We start from the raw sequence: 18,948 nt of genomic DNA on the forward strand, positions 1-18,948 counted from the left end.
GGAAATGTTCCGATTGGATTTAAATGAACGAAGAAATCGATCGAATTCCAAGGAAATATAATTTAATTGAAAATTTGTAAATAAAAAACATGCACAAATAGCTTTATATCTGAAATTTCAGCAAATGTTTATTTTACAAGGGACAGAGAGAAAAGTCCTGAGTTTTTTTTTCTCTTCCCCGGACGAAAAACGAACAAAACTATGCGTCCTTGTTTCTAGTCATTTTGTTTTCCTCGTATTTTCAGGTTAAAAAAACCGACAACATAGTTTCTTTTGTATGCACTAGTGTATTGAACACATTAATTACTTTGGCTGACTATTTTTTCCGAAGTTGCGAATTTTCTTTCAAACACATTTTGGTCTTTTTTTACACCCATATCGCGTTTCATTTGGCTACGTCAATAGCACAAGCTCGCCTTAGAGATTTGCTCTGATCGAAACTTGAATAAAATAAAAATTGAAGTTCATTGCACAGCTAATACAAATACAAGGGCCACAACAGGCGAATTGCCCAACGAGATGGCTGAAAAAATTTGCCCATAAAAATAGGATTCCAAATAAAACCAAAACACCCCAATATAAAAAAGCATATATATGTCACCAAAAACAATTTGATAATATATAATACACTGCCCATAAAAAATATTATGGTTGTCTAAAAAATGTTATCTGGAATGCTGATGTGTGAAAAATTTCATGATAATTATCTTGCAGTTTTAGAAAAAATTTACTTGCGCGTGGAATAAAGTAATGATAAAAGGTATCTTAAAAAAAAGAACGCGTTTGAAAATAATTGTTAGTTTCCTTGACGCAGATGATTTTAATCAGCCATAACTTTGTTTCTGCTTATCGCATGTATTAAGAATCAAACAGTTTTGAATTCTGTATAAAACATTCTATCAAATGAATTTATTAAACTATTTTCAACAATTTTCGAAAAATTCGTCATTCGCATGGTCAGTTGCCTTAACAAAAAAATACCATGTGCAGGAACAGGTTTCATCAGCACCTCCTAGAGATAGAAGGCCTCTGCACTGTTTGCCATAAACGTCATTCAGACTACCTAGCAAGTTTGCCACATTTTTAAACACAGCATCCTGTTTCGTTTCTTCTTATTTTGGCGTAGAATCTCCCTGATTGGCTCACAAATACCACATAGTGATTGGATGTGGGGGCACAGAAATCGCCAATTCTGAGCCGGATCATTTCTTTTCTTCACAACGATGATACTGGCACGAACAGGGAATTTTTTTCCCTGAATATTCTGAGGGAAAATGGACTACTTACTGACGTCACAAACAGACTGCGGGGGGCCTTCTATCTGTAGAAGGTGCTGGTTTCATCCGGATAAAATACGTGCGACACGTATGGGCTTAGTTCGTGATTTCAAGATACTCAATCGAGCATAAATGTCGAATTTTGACATTATTCAAGCACACATTTTGTGTCCTGTTAGGAAAAATCTTTCTAAAAACTAAACGATGAGAGAGCAGTGAGTCGATCTATAGTTTGAGAGAGAGTAAAAAAAAAACAGCATTTAAATGTGGGTAAGACGTTTTTTTCGTATTCAATGCTGTGTTTTTTCCCCAATTTTCCTTCGTTCTTCGAGTTCTGATATCTTAGTGAATATTGCATTTAGAAACGAGGATTTTTTTTGTTGGCATCAGGAGAGACAAGGCAACACTTTTTTAATTGGGTTTTTTGGGCGCACGGGGATGGTATAAAAAGTTATTTTTAAAATTTTAATAACCCTTTGTGACATGAACGACATATCTGTTTACTACATGTTACTACATACTCTCTGGTGCTTACGCGGTATTATCCATCTTGCTATCTGTGATACTTTTGAAACATATTACTTTGAAATCCGATGATTATTTTTTAAATCACCCGGTATTTTAGAAATTTACTGCTTAATAAGTGTTTATTGAAAAGTTGTGCAAAACCTGATAAATCCAACATAAAAAATGTATTGAAGTATAATATTACTTTCCAAATATATAACTACCTTCTTTGTGATTTAAATTTAAGTAAGGGGAATGAAACTTCTCTCTCTCAAGTTGAAAAAAAGAGAAAGAAATGCAAACAAAACACTTTAACAAATTAGCGAAATCATATCCACACATGCTCTGCAACAAACAAGAAGTTGTTGTCGTTAATTGGGACATCTAAAAGCAAATTGAAAATATAAAATGGAAAGAATATAACCTCCCCTCACATGTGTAAAGGTGATTATGAATTTTTTATCTTCAAACTGGCTGCAGTAATGAACGTTTAAAGAACCCTTTGCACATATGCAAAGGTACGCATTTAAGTGTTAATTACAGCAATCGCATCAATGTTTTCTTTTTATACCATTCATTTTGAATTACCCTGTGCATTATACATACTTGAAAGATTGTAAAACCGGAACCATGTGCCACCAAACATATGGAAATGTATCATATGCATCCATGGATGATTCAAAAGTTAAATTTAGAAGATAAAAAAAACAAAAAACTGTAGAATAATAAAAAAAAATTTGTGATTACAAATTTAAAGAAATCAGAAGTTTAGTGAATTAGAATATCTTTTACGGAAAATAGGTTTAGATATCACGTATTTGATTGCTGCATTTTTTCGTCGTATTCATTGACTTTGTACAATATTGTACATTGGAATGGTCTGGAAAAATAAAAAAAGATTTTCTTCTCCAATGAAGATCGGGGGAAAAAAAAACGAGTTTTAGTTTTCGTCTTTTTTTATTAGTGTTTGATCCTTTGACCACAGGTAAATGATTTTTGCTCGTGTCTTCGTGTCTGCGTCGAACAGATTAATTGTTTTCGTCTCCTCCCTTTTATTGTAGTACCGATATGTTCCCTATTTTTATTTCTGGTTCCTTTATTTTCCAATGGTTTATTTCTGAACATTTATCAGCCTCATTCGTTTCGAAATGTTATATTAGAGTACAAAAACAAACAAAAAAAAAACCAATTTTTTTTTGTAATATAGCCAAGAGTATCAAAATTTTTTCTATAGAAACGAATTTATTTTCTTATTCTTGAGATAATCCTACATGCTAATATATTTTGATGCTCCCTTTCCTAATGATTCGGCGATAGTCAGCTGATATTGATGATCCAAATTTATGGATCGTCAGTTATACTAGGGGTGTATAAATAGGAGACTTATTTATACACCCTATACCCTAGCGGAGACCTAATGTTAAAATTTTTGTTGTGTCATAATGGGAGACAGACTTACCTAAACTAGATATTGTCCTATACTCTTGATACTTCGGTATCTAAATCATATCTTATATCCTGAACTACCAAAATTATTTTCTTACATGTGCATCTCCAAGAATAGGTGCAGACTGGGTGGGGACCTTGCGTTTAGTTAGGCGAAGTTAGAGGAATGCCCTTCTAGTAATTTATAAAAATCACAATTTTTCCTACTTGCCATGTGGAATATTTGTAGAAAGGTTTTACCAAAATGGTTAGTTGTCAATGGAATAGTTTTTTAAATCAGGAAACATGTTGCTAAGAAAATTCACATTGTTAATATATCGGCGGAAATTGTCTCATAAATCCACGCATCACAGAAATACTCGATTCCTTCATGTGCCAATAACAATATTTTTACCTCTAGAAATATAAAAAGTCAATGCAAAAAGAAAAAAAAAACACTTGACGAATAACCAAAACAAAATCCAATATATAAACTCAAAATATCTTTATCTGAGAAAATCGGTCTTTTAGAACGCATCGCAGCATTCTGCAAGACTGTGAGACAGCGACATAATTGTGAAGTTTGCGCACTAAACCCGCTCACATAGTGCTGCGACCCAGAGGTGCGGGAGTGTATAATAGAGACTAGCGACGAAACCAATTGCATTGTTTTGTTCTACAACGCACATACTCGAAAAGTGAGGCGAAGGAGGAAAAGAGATCATTCAACGAGGTGTTCGACTTGATCTGTTTGTTTTCACCTCGATCTACTGATTGGTGCATCCGTTTCACCCCTTTTTTTTCCTTTCCCTGTTTTGCCAAGGGATCATCATCACACCCTTGCATTTTAGAACCCCTTCGGTCAGTTTCTCTATCCTCCTCCGCATTCACTATATGTGCGGAAATTTCTTCCTCCACTCCTATGCATTTTTTTCTTTCTAGTTGCAATTTTTGTAAGTCGTAACACTCTTCGTAGTGAGCGCAGCCTAACGTCACCAGTTCTGTGCCACAATAAATCAAGGCCTGTATTAACTCGAGAACCCCATTACTTTATCCGTTTTACTTGGAGATACTTTTCATAATTATTATACTTTTCATTCTTATAATCATTTATCTCTTCTGATATATATTGTTTGCATGTGCATTTTTAATTGGGTTGCTGTATTTTTGAAATATATGACACCCATATTTGTTATGGGCATCTTTTTCTCAGCCACCTCGTTGGGCATTTTGCCTGCTTTTGCGTAGTATTTGTATTTATTATCATCATTATTCATGTGCAGGATGAAAACTCAAGTCTGTGTTTCAGTCCTAATAACTTGTAGACCGTTGGTTATACAGAAATATACTTTCAATTAGAAAAACTTTAAATGACGTGTCTATTGCAGATACGTTATTATTTAATATTTTAATACGGAACATAGATGTACCGAGATTATATAACTTAATTTTCCATACGGTCCCCATGTTCTCTAATTTTCAATTTCACTGTCTTTTCTAAGCGCAACAAAAAAAGTTTTCATATTTCTAAGTGCAATATCAGTTGAAATATTTGAATTCAAACTGCTAAAAAAATGAAAGGAACAGCATAAAACAAGCTTTCCCTTATCACATGCCCTTCTCTCATTTTTAGCGATTTTGAATTCAAATATCCCAGCTAATACTGCACTTGGAAATATGGGGATTTTTTGTTGGGCTTAGGAAAGACAGAGGAACAACATTTCAGTAGAAAGTTAGAGAACAGTGCGGGGGGGGGGGGGAACCGTATGGAAAATTAAATTTTGTATCTCAGTGCCTATTCGGTCCTTAGTAAAATCATCATATCTAAAACTGGAACGTTATTTTTTAATACCTTTCTAATTGAAAATATGTTTCTATAACCAATTATTCACGAGTTATTTGAGCCGAAATAGGCTTGAGTTTTCAGCCTGTACATACAAGGAAATACTTCTCTATCAGAGATTTTTTTTATCCAAAATGAGTTCTACAATAATTCGAACTTTTCTCAGATAAAGGTGTTTTGAATTTATATATCAGATTTTGTTTCTGTTATTCGCCAGGTGTTTTTCTTCAATATAGACTTTTCATATTTCTAGAGGTAAAGATATTGTTATTGACACGTGAACGAATCAAGTACTTCAGTGATGCGAGGATTTATGAGACGATTTCAGCCGATCGTTAGATTGTCTGAGCATATGAGAAAATAAAGCTGCTATAACTTAATAGCTTAGGCTCACTTCAGACGAAACTATGGAACACGCTGCCGAAACAATAGCTTCAGCGAGATCGCATTTTCTTTGTTTGCCTAGAGATCAGAAACTAGCATTAGTAGGATTTGTAGGTCAAATGTGTTTCTTCTTCTTCTGTTATCCCGAAACGTGCCAAATGACTGAGTCCTATATCTTTATTACCTGAGAGAGAGAGAGAGAGAGTAAAAGATAAAATAAACAAAGAGCCCAAGTCACTCATTCAGTGAGTCAGTCACTCACTCAGACAATGCAGCACACATTAAGTCATTTATTCCCGAAAGAAGATAAAGGGAAGAGACCCCGTCTGCCCTTCCAATATCTCTTTTTGACTCGTCCTCTTCTTCCTCCTACACTAAATTAGTCTTCCTTTCATTAGCGGTTCTATCTCGTTTCCTCAGAATTCGCTTTGTAACTGCAAATGGATTTCGGTCAAGAGTAGACAACATCTCTTCTCATTGCGAAAAGAGACGAAAATAACCCAACAGCAAACTTCCGTCAAAAATATGGTATCTTGATGTCATCAACGGTAAATACAATCATATATATTCGTATATAACAGTCGCCAAAAAAAATCTTATCTCATGTAACGCGATGATAAATTCACGAGTCATCAATTTCACATATTGGCTCAGACGACTAAGTAATGTCTATGCCGTGGAAGATGCATAATAAACAAATGACCTATAGGTCTAATGTTCTCAGAGTTAGCTCATGTTACCCGCGATATCAAACCCAAGTTAATATTAATTGATAAAAGTAGAAGTTATAGGAATAAAGGACCCTTAACGTTTTCAGAACTGACGGTTACTTTAAAGTACCACCAACTTTTTAACCCCCCCCCCCCCCGTAATATCCTTTACGTATGTTGCTGGTTGTTAGTATTTTGAACTATAAAGGCTGTACAACTACACTCGTGTGCAAAATTAAAAGAATTAGCACATTATGTTGAATGTCTGAGAAACTAATGGACAGATTTTAATGAAACTTGGTACGAATACACAGTTATAACAGAGAAAGAGATGCACCATAGAAAAGTCGTAGTACACATGCATGATGGTTAGTAAAGCTCGTCATTGCAGGAATGTCCAAGTTGCGAGATCGAATCGAAAATGGGTCTAATATGGACTATGGTCCCCTCTCACAGTCAGACAAGTCGCACAGCGCGACGACGTACTGGACACGAGGCACTTGAGGAGTCCCTGCGGCAATCGGTCCCACTCCTGCAACAACACAGTTTTCAGCTCCAGGATGGTTTTCGGAGGGTGATGGCGAGATGAATTGCCCTCCCAAGAGCGTCTCTGACATGTTCTATAGGGTTTAGTTTATGTCAGGAGATCTCTGGCTGGCCAATCCATAGACCGAATATCCTCACTTTCTAGATAATCATTGAACAGGAGAGCCCGATGTGGACGAGCGTTGTCGTCCATGAACAGGAGCCGAAGGCCAACTGCGCCCCTGAAAAGTCGAACATAGGGCTCTAAGATCTCCTCTCTATACCTCCTATAGACACAACGTGAAAAATTCTCTTAATTATGTACACGAGTGTACTTTAGGATTTAGCATTTTAAATGTGTTAAAAATTAAAATTCAGGTAGATGTTTTTCCCTCGTAAACTTGTTTACTGCATTACATTTTTGTGTGATGCAGTAGAACACTGCTTTTACAAAATGTTCCCTAACAAATGTATAAAACAAGTTATATGGCTTTCTCAATGGTAAAATAAATAAATAATCACATTATTATGATATACATTTTATTCAACGAATTTGAATTCATATTTTCAATTTTTATGGTAAACGTATAGTGCTGACGAACTACTTTCAGCTACCAGGTAAATTAAATCATCGTGTACTAAATAACTGTTTTGAAAAAAAAAAACCCAATATAATATAATTTTTTAGGCCTTAATTAGATCTGAAATGACCAAAAATATTTCATGATAATTATTTTATTTTTTCCTAATGTGGTACTACTGAAAGGGCTAAATACTCAATTTTTTTGAGAGCTGATATTTTTTTTTCACATTTAATGACACGTATTGATAGCAGGAAAAATCATTTAAAAATCTACTTAAAAATTGTACTGCTTATACAGGGCCCTATTGAAGACGTGCAAAGCCTCACATAAAATAAATCGCACATAAACAAATGAATTGAAGTAATATTACTTTCCACATATGTAACTAACTTTTTTGCGTTTCAAACTATGCTAAGAAAACAAATTCGGGTTACAAACTTCAAGATAAAAAAAAAATAAATGCAAACAACACGTTTTAACAAATTAGCAAAATCACAGCCACACGTGCTCTGCAACAAACACAGATTTGTTGTCGTTAGTTGGGACATTTACCAGCGAATTCAAAATATAATATGGAAAGAAAATGACCTCACCTTACGTGGGTAATTCTAAATGTTTATCTTCAAACTGACTGTAATAATGAACGTTTAAAGAACTCTTTGCGCATATGCAAATCTACACATTTAAGGGTTAACCCTTTCCACGGTTTTAAAAATTCACTGATCAGCATTATTACTGGCATAGTAGAAATAACCAAACCCTCTTTAAAATGTCACATCTTATTTTTCAAGAAGAGTACATTTTTACGATTTTAGAAGGTGATATAGTGCTTTCCTTCTTCAACTCTGAGAATTATTTATATTGTATGCATGTTAATATACGCGTATAGTATAAACAAAATAGAAAAGATAGAGCACGCATATTTGTATACTTCCTTGAAAGGAAGGGGAATAATAGCAATATCTCAAACAACATCTCTCTTTCCTGTTATCAAAGTGAGAACAAAAACTGGCTTCACGGGATATCTCGGGATTGTCGAAATACAAAGGGTTAAGTTAGGCGAGATATCTTATAATTGCCATTAAAATTAAAAACGTAACGGAGTTCCTTGTGAAAAATTAACAATGTCACAGAGAATTGATGTCACTATTATCTTTCTCTCACGAGTGTCACTCACTCTTTTTTTTATCACGATCAGTGACAGTGGTTTACATCATAAACAGTGGATATACTGATTGAGACCTTCAAATGCCGTTTATGCGGTAGATGCCAACGTGTCCCTCTGGTCGATTCCGTGCATCAGAAATATCGTAGGTCAAACGAAAATCGTGGCTATTGTTTTAAAATCGATAATAATTAAATCAAAATTATGAATCGTTTTACTCACTTGCAGCCAGTGACAGATTTTGCCCCACGCTGACGTAAAAAAGTTTAGCACTTTCACCGTCGCCTGCTTCGCAGTTTTCCTTGTAAACATAACATTATTGCCAAAAAGCCAGCAACACCTATAAGTTGACCCTCAATGTAGAGAGAAACGATGTCACTCTCCGCTGTTCAAACGAAGTACGAAAGCCTGGATAAATAAGCGGGGATCTCGAGATGTAGTTCGGTAGTTAGTTTCAAAAGGAAAGGAAAATTTTCAAAGTTCGGCAAAAGAAAATTCACCTCGATCTCCGCTTGGTTATCCAGGCTTTCGTACTTCGTATGACCCTCAATGGTTCAACCTCAATGAAAACGTATTTAAACTTTTTTTTTACTAATACAGATATAAATTAGGGCTGTTTTCATACTTTTTTGAAACAATATATCAACACAGGAATTTAAATGCAATTTAAATTTAATTTTTTACTCTTAAAGTTACGATGGCCCTTTAAGAGTAAAATATAAAGGGTAAAAACTTAAGTCTATTTCAACTCAAATAACTTGTAAACCGTTGGCTGTAGAAACATACTTTTAATTGGAAAAAGTACTTAAATCGTGCCCATCTCAGATATATCATTCATTTTTTTAATGGTTCATGTATGTACCGAGACACAAAATTTAGTTTTTTTATACGGTCGCCCTGTTCTCTAACTTCCAATACAAAAGTTTTTGTCCTGTATCCTCCAAGAACAAAAAACCCATGTTTCTAAGTGCGATATTCTCTGAAACATTCAAATTAAAAACTAGCCGAAAATGAATAAAAAGCTTCATAAACTAAACGGAAAAGCTCATTCCACGCTTCATATGCTGTTTTTTCCCTCATTTCTAATGATTTTGAATTCAAACATGGATATTTTTTGGTGGCCTCAGGAAAGACTGGCCAACAACTTTCTAACTGAAAGTTGGAGGACGGGGGACCGTATGAAAAATTAAATTTCGTATCTCGGTACGTATACGGCCCTTACTATAAAACGAATGACATATATATATATATATATCTAAGATGATCACGTTGTTCAAGTTTTTTTTTCTCATTGAAAGTATGTTTCTAAAGTCATCGGTTTACGAGCGATGTGAGGTGAAACGGACTTAAATTTTCACCCTGTACAGTTTTCTCTTATTTTAATGTTATCTATATAAACATATAAAACCTGATTTTCAAAATTGAATAAGTGTTACCTGGAATTTTATTTTCAATTCCTTCAATTTAATGAGGTTTTATGAATCTTTGACATGTGTGTAAATATTTTTCACCAGCTTTCAAATATGACCCGACAAGGAATCAAATAGTTTGCATAAAAAAAGTATTATACTTATATAGCCGTATTTTGTATTAAGACACTACAAAATGTACTTTCTAAAATACCAAAAAAAAAAAAACAAAAAAAACTTGAGAAAAGAAATTGGCATAATGGGTTTTTTTACTATGTATTTTCCCTACATATTAAAATATAGAGCATCGAAGGTTAAGGATCTTCTTCAGATTTACCAGACCCAAAATACGTGACATGTAATTGTCTTCTCATTGTTAAAATTCTAAAAAAACAATTTAATATCCGTTTGATATTCTACAAGTAGTTTAAAAAAAAGCCAGAATATACCACAGTTCTTGAAAGAAATACAGTACACATTTATTTAGTGGTTCGGGAAAAATTTGTATGTCCAGCCTCTTGAAGATAACTAACAAGCAAAAAACTTCATATTTTCGATAACCATTCCATAATTCATTCATGCTCTGATTTGTCTCTAAGTGGCGCTTTCATCGAGAAAAAATGCTCAAGAAACTTTTTTATTTATTCGTATTTATGTATGTATATATATATATATATATATATATATATACATGCAAGGAGCCTATTTCCTCGTTTCCCTTTAAGGCAATTCTCGTTTTTCGCAGCTTTGAAAGGTCAGCATTTTTGAATGCATCCGCAAATCACACTCGCTTCTTTCCTTATTCGCTTTTCAATCATCAAGCAGATGTTGTCTGAAAAACCCACATAACTTGGCTTCTCCTTATATCCTCTAAACTCGGATATGTTACCATGGAGAACATTTCTCAAGCGTAAACAAGCCGATGCTTTAGAATATGGAAACAGGGCGTGAGAAGAAAAATTCCATCACATTTTATTTATTTTATTTCCTCCCCCTTGTTTTTATTTTTTCGCTTCGAGCTAAGAAAATTATGGATGATATACAAGGGGCATAACCAACTCCCCTTGTCGCAAGTTACTGGCGAACCTTTTTATTCCAGAGGTATACTTCCAATTAGAAAAGTATCCAAATACGGACCTCAGATACGTTCGTTATTCGTGGTGCAAGGGTTTGTACAGTTATTAAAATATAAAAACTTACTTTTTATACGGACATCCTGTCCTCAAAAGCCCAACTAGAAAGTTTTTTTCATTGTCTCTTGTGAGGCTAACAAAAATTTTTCAAGTGTCTAGTGCAATATTAGCTGATATATTTGAATTCAACATCGGAGAAAAGTAGAGAAAAATAGCATAAAAAAACGAGAGAAAAAGCACTGCCAGTTAGTTTATGCAGTTCTTTCCCAATTTTTCTCCGATTTTTTAATTTGCAAATGTCGGTGAATATATATACACTTAGAAACGTGGATTTTTTTTTTACCTCGGAAAGAGACAGGGCAACAACTTTCTAACTGGGTTTTGAGCACAGGGTATCCGTGTAAAAAGTAATATTCACCTAAAGTACCAAAGGGTGTTTAGAGGTGTCGCGTGTTCGATACCCGATTCGCCCAGAAACTTTCCTGACACGGAGGCACAACAGATACGGCGACATTATGACCAAAGAAAATGATTTCTACCGCAGGGAGTCCCACACCGAGGGGTTAGCGCTACCAACCTCTCGGTGAGTAAATAAAAGCAAAATATGGCAAACTCTGGCTTTCGGAATCGGTAATAAATTGTAGGTCCCGTCGTAATTAACACTCGTGTGCAGAAAATGCCCGTGGGGCGGTAAAAATGATCAAATGAATGAATGAGGTCTACACATTATATCGATACTTTTTTTTTACTGGAAGTATCTCTGTAGGATCAACGGTTCACCAATAATTTGTGGCGAGGAAAGTAAGCTATGCACCCTGTATACATATGTATACGATCGCCCAATAATTACACACGTGATTCCTCTTGAAAAACTAATACGATTTTTTTTCTTCAGTTTTGTGATTTCACTAATAATTATGGAGTTGCAACGCATTAAAAATTGATGACGTCACTTTGGAATCCTGCAAATTTACCGAACTTGAACCAAACGTATAACTCGACATTTTTAAACTCTGTAAAATCCAAAAACGGCCGAAGACTGTTCAGATAGGGAGGATGGGTATGTTTTGGATTTGTGAAGGGTGAGGAAAAGAATGAAAGATCTCGTCAGAGAGGCGGGAACCTGAAAACAAGTCTTTGGCCGGAATTACACTATAAAAAATTGATAAAACCACTTTTATAAAACTCGAAAAATCCAACGAATAAGCATATCTGTTACATTCGAATAAATGCAAATCAATGATCTTATTGGTTGCATTTTTCAAGTTTTATAAAAAAACTTTTCTGAAACTTTTATAGTGTAATCCCGGCCTAAGTCTCATAGAAGGGTGAGGAAAAAAAGAGTAAGAAGAGAAAAAAAATGATTAGTCAAGACTTGGATGAGTCTATTTTGAAGGAAAAAACCGGCTTTTAGGACGGGATTACACTGTAAAAGTTTTGTAAAAGTGTTTTTATGAAACTTGAAAAATACGACTAATAAACAGATCCGTCGCATTTGCTCGAATGTAATCGAGCAAACCACATATTGACAAAAAAAAAGTGTTGATTTTTGGGAAAATAACTTTTCAAATAGATCTCGTTTGGTTAATACTTTAAAAATATGGTAATAAATTTGCGAATATAGTGGGGTGAAATTAACACTTAATAACAAGGTTGACATCACTCTACACGAAGAAGAAAAAGCGAAAGTCGTGAAAGAAAATAACTGAACTTGGCTTCTAATATGATTGAATATTTCAATTAGTGGCAACCCACTGCATGGAGAATTTTTTTTTATCGTTGGGTGTTTGGCACCTAACTGACCGTTACAAAACTGAACGGAAAACACTTTTCTTCATTAGTTTTTCACAAGGAATCACGTGTGTAATTATTGAGTGGTCGATAGTATCCACCCTCTTTTCATATTGTGTATATATATATACGCAAAGAGCCTATTTCCTAATTTCTTTTTTTGAGGCAATTTTCGTTTTTCGCAGCTTTGAAAGGTCAGTATCTTTCAATGCATCCGAAAATCACGCTTGTTTCTTTCCTTATTCGCTTTTCAATCATCAAGCAGGTGTCTTCTGAAAAACCCACATAACTTGACTTTTTATATTCTCTAAGCTCGGATATGTACCATGGAGAACATTTCTCAAGCGTAAACAAGCAGATGCTTCAGAATATGGAAACGGCGTGAGAAAAAAAAAAGATTTCATCTCACACACATTTTACTTATTTTTTCGCTTTGAGCTAAGAAAATTACGGATGATATATGTATACGTGTGATGTTTTCAGTGAATGGCTCGCTAGAAAACAAAAAAGCATAAAGAGGCAAAAAGAAGTTATTATTTAGGGTATTGCCGTTGTCACTGGGCGTTAATTATAAGCTCTTGCTGTGAAATGTGTCTCCCCCTCGACGCGCTTATAATTACCGTGGGGGTCATGATCGCGGGAAGTGCTTTATGTCGGAGGAAATAGAGAGGTTTGTTATGCATTCCATTCGTGGGAATTTGTATGCATGGCTGAGCGGTTCTCAATACAATAAGCGTGAACAAAGTGAATAGACAGTTCATTTAGTAAGAGTACTCGCTTGATAAATTGAAAATTTTCAAGTTCGGGTTTTCAAGTGTCAGCTCCAAATGCATTTTCGCCAAAATGCAAATTGTCTCTGAAAGGAAAGAATAATTTTTGTTCGAGTGAGAAAACATAACGACATAACGACCATGTAGTTAGAAGACTGCGGTAAATAGCAGTTGTGTGTCATAACGTAGTTACAAGCTTGTTTACTTGACCTTGCCTGAGGTTGGTAGTTGTAGTTAATTGAAAAACGGATAAGAGAGAGATCATTTATAATTTTAAACTTTAAACACGTTCATAGTCGTAGACATTGTAAGGTTTCTCAATACATTTTTGATAATGATTATTGTATTAGCAAGTTATTGCTATGAGTGAGAGGAAGAAAGTTTGATTTAGTAGAATCTAATTGGGAAAAAGTATTCAATTTCCATGATGGCATTGGTCTATGATTAACCATCTGCGGATCACCACCATAAAAAACTATTAAAAAATTATTATTATTTTTTATTCACACCGCAATTTGTTTAATTAGAGTAGATTTTTTAATCAGTTACAATGGCCAACTATGGATGAAATATAAATCTTTCCTTTATTTTAATGTTATCTGATGGGGTTAAAGTCAGAGTGGTGTTGGTCGATGATCCTCATTTTGAGAAAAAGAAGGTTTTATTAGAATTGTTGTCATAGAGTCACATGTTATAAAAATTATAATTTCACAATCAAGTGGCAGACTATTGAAGCTGAAACTTGGTTAATTTTTTCTTTCGGCGGTTTAGCATTCTAGATTGCATTTTTGGATTTAAGTCAGAACTGATGAAAGTTGTCCCCATAGCTTCACCCCATCATCTATAAACTGATAGTCTTGCTTAGCAGAGTTGAATAGTTGTTACCTTGAATTTCATTTCTTCAATTTTATGCAATTTTATAAATATCTGAACAATTAAAATTTCAGCAGCTCTCAAAAAATGACGCCGACAAGGAATAAACTATTTATAGATGAAAAAGTATTGTACTTATATAGCCGTAGTCGGTATTGAAATCACACTAAAAGATGTACTTTCTAACCACCAAAAAACTTGAGAAAAGAAATAATGGGTGTAATTGGTTTTTTCTAACAAGGAAAAAAGGGAATAGAAATACGAAGCATGTGTAGCGTCACGTTCAAGAAAAATGGTTGAAGTAAAATGAAAAATAACAGCTTTTTACTTATCAATGAACAATTACATTTGTTGTGCGTGATCAAAACGAAAAAAAATGTTATCGAAGCTAATAGAGGGTGTTTTTAATAACGTTACAAGCATCTATTTCCAGCACGAAAATATTTCGTGAAACATTCTGTATTTTTGTCCGTTACGATATGTTTAATCGTGCTGCGATTATTTTGAATTATTCATGAGAAAGAGTTTGAATTCCGTCGGGTATGTCTAGAATACTAATAACAATGCGATAAGGCACCCATTTTAGTCGTTTTCTTTTCTCCTTGGGAGCAAAAGTGTTCTAAACGCGCGTGAATACAGTCACATTGATGTTCAGGGCTCTGGTCGAGAGTCGACACTCGTTGCCTTTAGAAAAGAGATTTCTACTTTTCTCTTTGAAGACGTTGGGAGAAAAAAAATAGCTGTTAGAAATATGATTTCTGGTACTGCATTTGCTTCTGTAGCGATAAAAGCTCGCAATGAGATACGTGAAAAATTCCGTCACGTTTCGGCAAAGAAGATAGTTCGAAAATGTAAGTTGGTTTCCTACGCTTTCCTTCTTGAATTTTTATTTCATTTTACTTTTTATCCCTTCTAGAATTTCCGTTCGACGTAAAAATGCGACATTATTTGACACTCTATAAAGATGTTTCTTACAACAATTTTCCTCCCGTCATATTCCTAACTTAATCTACCAAAGTCAACCACGTGCTTAGCATCGAATTTTTCTGTATGTTTCCTGTTAGATGGCGAGTCCTTAGAGAATTCCCGAAACTACTTCTGAAAGAAAGAATCCAATATCACCGGGAAACATTACGGATCATCAATAGCAAAAAAACAAAAAAAAATCGAGAGCTTCAGCTTCCAAATAAGATTTTCGTATGAATTGAATGTTGATAAGAGCATCATTTCTGTAATCTATTTGAAAACTGGAGTGCATTATGAACAATAAGCTAGAATGTAATTGTTCTCGTTTATACGTTCACTTTGTAATAGAGAATATAGAATATGGAGAAACCTTCAGTTTGCTAAAAGAAAGTTTTGTGTATGATGGTGTTTTTTGCAGAGCGTCCAACAATTTAATAACGAAAAAAATACAATTTTTTTAAATTTTAATTTGTTTTAAAAATATATTGATAATGATGTTGCAACGAATATAATGAGACTATATTTAAGACCAAAAAGCTTCGACATCAACAAATATGTAAATCTTTAGTTGTCGGTAATAAATTATAAATGAACAATAATAACTACCAAGATACATCTAATGAAGCCACAGCATGTAATGTATATAAGAAAAGGTTTCGGTGTTTCTGTTTTAAGTATTAATTATGTTTTTATGAAACGAAACGTTAATAAAAAAATAAAAAATAATGCCCATTAAGCTGATTATTTTCGACATTTGTTTTCACCGATTATTAGGGAAATAATAAGGCGTTTAATGAAATATGTAAAAAAATAGTAAAAATGTATATTCGATATTCCGAAAATAACTTCGCCATTACTTTACAGCATATTACACAAGCAATACTTATAATATAATCTTTTCGTGAAAAGATGATTTTTTTTTCATACAATGAATGATGAGCGTAATGATTTTTCACATGTACACTCGACCAAAATTAAACAGCAGCGATTTGTAAGAAAGAAAAAAAGAATCTCGTCGAAATGTGGATTGTATCGATAATGATTCAGGAAAACAACAAAAGAGGACTCTTGAGAACTCTATAGCTATTCTAAAGGCCTAAATAAAAAAGGAAAAGAAACGCACATCATCATTATCCGCGGTTTTGTTACCATAAAAAAGTAAATAAGGAAATTATAAAAGCATTGCCACAGAATCTATTGTTAAGTATCGAAAGTCATTTCCTTTTAAAGTCATTACCGAGTTTTATCACTTCCCGCGGATGAGAGCCGACCGCTTATACATACATACAGTTCAGTTCAAAGGGGTAGGAGACGTTATCTCATAGCGGAAATCGATGATTGGAAGCAAATAGTTCTTGAAAGCTTCAGAATACGAGAACAACTCCCAGCTTATCTTATTATTTGATCAGAATTGCATTCCATTGACGAAGTGTATTTTGTGATGAAGGGGGGAAAAAAGCAAAGTGCTTGAAATTATTCTAAATGACAATTTGTTTTCATTAGGAACAAAAAAAAAACGCGGGAGAGTAGAATGGATATATTCCTCAAAAAACGGTCTTCTGGGAGTAGGTAAATGTGTTTCCACAGAACTGAACGAATTGTTCGGCTATGTAAAAGATAAGGCGATTCAGAAAATCCTCTTTATAAATTGAGTAAATGAGTCTCCCAAATGTACAAGGTGTGCTCAAAAAGTTTGTAAATGGTCCAATATTTAAAGAACAACGCTGGTTAGAAACGCGCACCCATGCATGCGCTTTGAGAGATGTGTAAGGAATCCCTCCCTAGCGTCGAAAACACTAAGCTGAAGCAGAGTTGCCCGGAAAAACCGATGGAACGTACTGCGTGTGAAAGTTGATGTCACAATGCAATGTAACAACGCGTAAACAGTTATGCTACAAAATGGGGAAAACTCCAATGGAGACCCATGAAAAATTGATGAAAGTGTATGGAACAGAAGCAGTGAGTAAAAAATGTGTTTACCACTATTTCAAACGCTTCTGTGACGAGAAAGAAACCGTTGACGATGAGCTGCGTTCAGGTTGACCATTAACAAGCAGAACACCAGAAATAATCGAACGAAGGAGACAGATGCTTGTAAATGGTCGGCGGCTGACTTTAATAATGATAGCGGATGATTTTAGAGATTAGCAAGGCCCCTGCAGACTTCCCTGGCTCAAGGGAGTCACGGAAGGCCTACAGTAAGTTTTTATGATAGAAAAACTTTATGTTTAGGCTTTGTTCCATTGCATTGTGACACTAACTTTCACACTCAGTGCGTTCTATAGGTTTGCCTCAGGCAACCTTGCTTCAGCTTAGTGTTTTCGACTCTGGAGGGCTCAAAGCGCATACGTGGGCGCGCGTTTCCAACCCGCGTTGTTCTTTCTATATTGGACCATTCATCGAACTTTTTGAGCGCACCTTGTATATTCAACTATTGTAACATGAACTACTACGTTCAAAAAGTTCCGAAACTTATTTTATTAGGGAAGAATGAATACAGATAGAACCTGTTTATTTGGTGTTTCCTTCGAAGTAATTACCCTGTACAATTATGCATTTCTGCTATTAATCATACAAAAATGTAAATGCGGATTGCAAGCCTTTTTTGTCACATCCTCAAGTGCCTTCGTTGCTGCTTGCTGCACTTCTTCGAAACCCGAGAATCGTTGCCCTTAAGCAAAATTTTTGTCCAAGGAAAAAGTCACATCGGCAAAATAACGGGAATAAGCTGGTTGTAAAAGTATCGAAATGTAATGTTTTGCAGGTAATCTGACATCTCAGAAGGGAACTGTGGGCATGCTCATTATCGTAATGGAGCGCCCACGACTTGGCCTTAGTACCCCATCGGTGGCACAATGGTGGTCGGTTGAAGTTGGTTCCCAGTGGTTCCTAACTTTAAGGCGTGAATTCGAGTAGATTTTCCCTTTGAAAAGTTTCTCCACAGAGAGCAACTGACCTACAAAGATAGAAATACTCAATGATTACACTTGTAGTTTGAAAAATAGATGGCCGCTCTAAAAAAATCGCAGTGCCAGAGTGGCGTATTGGTGAGATGCTCGTCTACCACCACGAAAGCTCCAGTCATGTCCACGGGTTTGATTTAGGGAAAGCACATAGATAACAAGTTCTTCACCTACCGAACTTGAGGCTACCACCGATAAATGGTGCCTTCATTTCTGACCCAACTCGATCGGTAGTCAATTGCTGTATGGTAATATGACCGGAGTTGGTGTGCGCTAAAGTAGTGGTAACACTACTAAAAAATTCCCGCACAACACCTAGATACGCACTCAGACTGTTAGATATACATGCACACTCCGGCTCAACTGATTGGCTGATAAATTGCCCATATCGATAGACTGGACTTATGTTTGGTTTAGAAGAAAGTGTGTGTGAGGATACCTCATAGAAAAAACTCATCGGTTTAACCTTGAACAGTTTAAACACCAGCTGAAATAAAATACTATCGCATTACGACGAATCTTCATGGGTGACTAATTACGGTCAACAGTTGAGCACTTTTGAACGACACAAATTTATAAAGGAAAATACAGTACATCGAGAAAAATTCTTGCCTCGCTGAAAT

General features: G+C 34.9%; 1 protein-coding gene and 1 long non-coding RNA gene across 3 annotated transcripts in view; one reads left to right on the top strand and one right to left on the bottom strand.

The window, feature by feature from the left end:
- Positions 1-18,948, top strand: part of LOC149085448 (A-type potassium channel modulatory protein KCNIP1-like) — a 209,016-nt gene that overhangs the window by 119,862 nt on the left and 70,206 nt on the right. The window lies entirely within an intron of this gene.
- LOC149085450 (uncharacterized) overlaps positions 1-18,948 on the bottom strand; it is a 38,559-nt gene that overhangs the window by 7,807 nt on the left and 11,804 nt on the right. Inside the window, exon 2 of the long non-coding RNA XR_016192849.1 lies at positions 5,447-5,620. This is a non-coding gene — a long non-coding RNA (uncharacterized LOC149085450). The remainder of the gene's footprint in view (positions 1-5,446; positions 5,621-18,948) is intronic.

Source organism: Pholcus phalangioides, unplaced genomic scaffold (genome assembly GCF_987345545.1).
Source record: "Pholcus phalangioides strain wild (caught in Gottingen) unplaced genomic scaffold, Ppha-v1.0 ptg000007l_1, whole genome shotgun sequence".
Lineage (NCBI taxonomy): Eukaryota > Metazoa > Arthropoda > Arachnida > Araneae > Pholcidae > Pholcus > Pholcus phalangioides.